The sequence below is a fragment of the Mastomys coucha genome, unplaced genomic scaffold, assembly GCF_008632895.1.
Source record: "Mastomys coucha isolate ucsf_1 unplaced genomic scaffold, UCSF_Mcou_1 pScaffold14, whole genome shotgun sequence".
In the NCBI taxonomy this organism is placed as follows: Eukaryota; Metazoa; Chordata; class Mammalia; order Rodentia; family Muridae; genus Mastomys; species Mastomys coucha.
The window spans coordinates 86,295,948-86,298,896 of NW_022196896.1; the positions used below are offsets into that span (position 1 = coordinate 86,295,948).

A 2,949-nucleotide genomic window follows, 5' to 3' on the forward strand; every position below is an offset into this window, starting at 1 on the left:
AGGGCATGGGGAAGGGTATGGGAAGGGCATGGGGAAGGGTATGGGGAGGGCATGGGGGAGGGCATGGGGAGGGCATGGACTCAATCCAGAACTGCCAAAAGGAAACAGTAAAGAAAATTATTTGAAAATAAATAAAATAATTTAAATTGCAAAACTTGCTTTTGGGTTATTTTGTTTGGAATTTCCTTTTTTCATTACTACTGTGATTAATCAGCAGCAGAAAATTAAGAAAATATCCAGTGACTCTTATTTAAAAGTTAAGCACAAGCTTTGCACAGCGGCAGTATCGTAGCCAATGAGGTTTATCCAAGGCACAATTATTGCTAATTGACAACTAAAAGTTAAGCACATAAGATGAAAATGTGTACCTGCCGTAACTCTTCATACATAAATTTAAACTTTCCCATATGGATTTCAATGTGATCTCCTTTTACAAAGTCTTATGCTGAAGAAATTCCATGATACTGCTCAAAGGACACTGGTATTTTTATAATGAGGTCCTGCCCTCTGATTATGAAGTTCTTAACATCATCAAGAAGCTTTAATTTTGATATTTAATCAATTCTATGCGATAGCCAGGCAGTGGTGGCGCACACCTTTAATCCCAGCACTTGGGAGGCAGAGGCAGGTGGATTTCTGAGTTCGAGGCCAGCCTGGTCTACAGAGTGAGTTGCAGAACAACCAGGGCTATACAGAGAAACCCTGTCTCGAAAACCAAAAACCAAAAATAAAAAAAATAAAAAAAATAAAAAATAAATAAATAAAAATAAAAAATAAATAAATAAATAAATTTATGGGATATTTATAATAAGCACCAAAAACTTGGTAGAGGAATAATAATCAATTTCCCAGGTTAAGTTTAGATATGCTTGAACTGTATTTGGTATCTGGTTATGGCCATTTAACACTCAATTTTCAGGTGCTAGAGAGATGGCTCAGCAGTTAGTACCCACCCCCCCCACACACAGACTGCACTTCCAGAGGACCTGGGTTCAGTTCCCAGCACCATCTGTAACTCCAGCTCCAGGAGATCTGATGCTTTTTTCTGGCTTCCTCAGGCATGGCACATGTGTAGTGCAAAAACATACATGAAGGCAAAACACTCATACATCTAAAACAAAGAATTAACATCAATTTCCAATGCACGTGGAAGATTACAAAAGATAGTTCCATAAAGATGAGGTGATTATGGTTTGTTTCCCATAGTTCTTGCAAGCTTTACTATGATTGCATCTTATTTTTACAATGAATGTTATTTTGAGATGGGCGTCATATGTAGCCCAGGATGGCCTTAAGTTAACTAGGTAGCCAAGCATGACCTCATCCTCCTGCCTCCACCTCTCAAGTGTCAGGATTACATATGATCCACCACACCTAGCATTTTTTTTCCTAGAATTTTTTTTAAGATTTATTTTATGTATATGAGTACACTGTAGCTGTCTTCAGACACACCAGAAGAGGGCATCAGATCCCATTACAGATGGCTGGAATTGAACTTAGGACCTCTGGGAAAACAGCTATGCTCTTAACTGCTGAGCCATCTCTCCAGCCTGCATTTTTTTTTTTTTTTAATCCTTACAAAAAAAGTATGGGCTGGAGAGCTGGCTCAGTGGTTAAGAACATTGGCTGCTCTTCCAGAGGACACAAGTTTAATTCCTAGCCACCTCATGGCAGCTCACAGCTGTCTGCAACTCCAGTTCTGGGGCATCTGATATCTTTGCACAAGTATGCATGCAGGGAAAATACCCATGAACATAAGATAAAAATAAATACATTATTAAAAAAGAAAAATAGTATAAGTATGGGAGAAAATACATGGCTGATTCTAAATATTTGTGTAATGGACAACTTTACAATAAAATGTTATAGATTACCTAACCATATAAAACAACACAGACATATTCCCTTCTATGGGAAGGCATGTGGGGACAGTGGCACGTTCTCCTAGTGTGGAAACAGATCACAACTGACACAGTCGTCTCTTATCCCATACACAACTGAATCATAAGGACTACTTTGCAACACAAATAGTAAGTGCTTCTATTTATTTGTTTGTTTGTTTGTTTATTTACTCGAGACAGGGTTTCTCTGTGTAGCCCTGGCTGTCTGGAACTCACTCTATAGACCAGGCTGCCCTTGAACTCACATACATCCATCTGTCTCTTCCTTCATAGTGCTAGGACTAAAGGTGTGTACCACCTTGCCCAGCATACTCTTCTCATTTTTAAAACAAGGTTTAAATTTACTTCAGGACAATGGCTCCTTTTAATTAAAATTAAAAAGGAGCTTAAGCAAGTTATTAGAACATGTTCCAATGACTTTGTCTCTTAATAGAAACAAATCAGGCATGACAGTACAGATCTATAATCTCATCTTATAAACAGAGACAGAACTGATGAGTTTGAGGCCAGCTTGGGATTCACACCTAGTTTGCTTGTTTGTTTGCTTAAAATTTTATTTGTTTTTATTTCATGTGCATTGATGTTTTGCCTGCATGTAAGAGGGTGTCAGGTCCCCTGGAAGTGGAGTTATAGACAGTTGTGAACTGCCATGTGGTCAGCCTGAACATACATAATTAGCAAGATGTCTTAAAAAAAAAAAGTGGGGTCTACAGTGTGTCTGGAGACTGCTCAGTAGGAGAATAAGAATGCTTGCCTTACATGCAAAAAAACCATGGAATCAGGAGGGTTGTGGTAGCACACACCTTTAATTCTAGTACTTAGGAGACAGGCCCAGGCAGACCTTTGCTGAGTTCAAGGCTAGTCTGGTGTACAGAGTGAGTTCAGGCCAGATAGAGCTACACATTGAGACCCTGACTCAAAAAAATAATAATAAATAAAAGGAGGAGAAGTAAGATGAAAAGAGGAAGAAGGAAGAGGATGAAGAGAAAGAGAAAGAGGAGGAGGGAGAAGAGGAGGATAAAGAGGAAGAGGAGGAGGGAGAAGAGGA

At 38.9% G+C, this 2,949-nt stretch overlaps 1 protein-coding gene and 1 non-coding gene across 17 annotated transcripts in view; one reads left to right on the forward strand and one right to left on the reverse strand.

Annotated features, from left to right (window-relative positions):
* The window catches only part of Ica1l (islet cell autoantigen 1 like), a 54,744-nt gene that overhangs the window by 40,235 nt on the left and 11,560 nt on the right, over positions 1–2,949 (reverse strand). The gene's annotated exons all lie outside the window — the stretch shown is intronic.
* Positions 267–412, forward strand: LOC116089701. Its single transcript, XR_004118448.1, has one exon. It is a non-coding gene; the product is annotated as a U4 spliceosomal RNA (small nuclear RNA).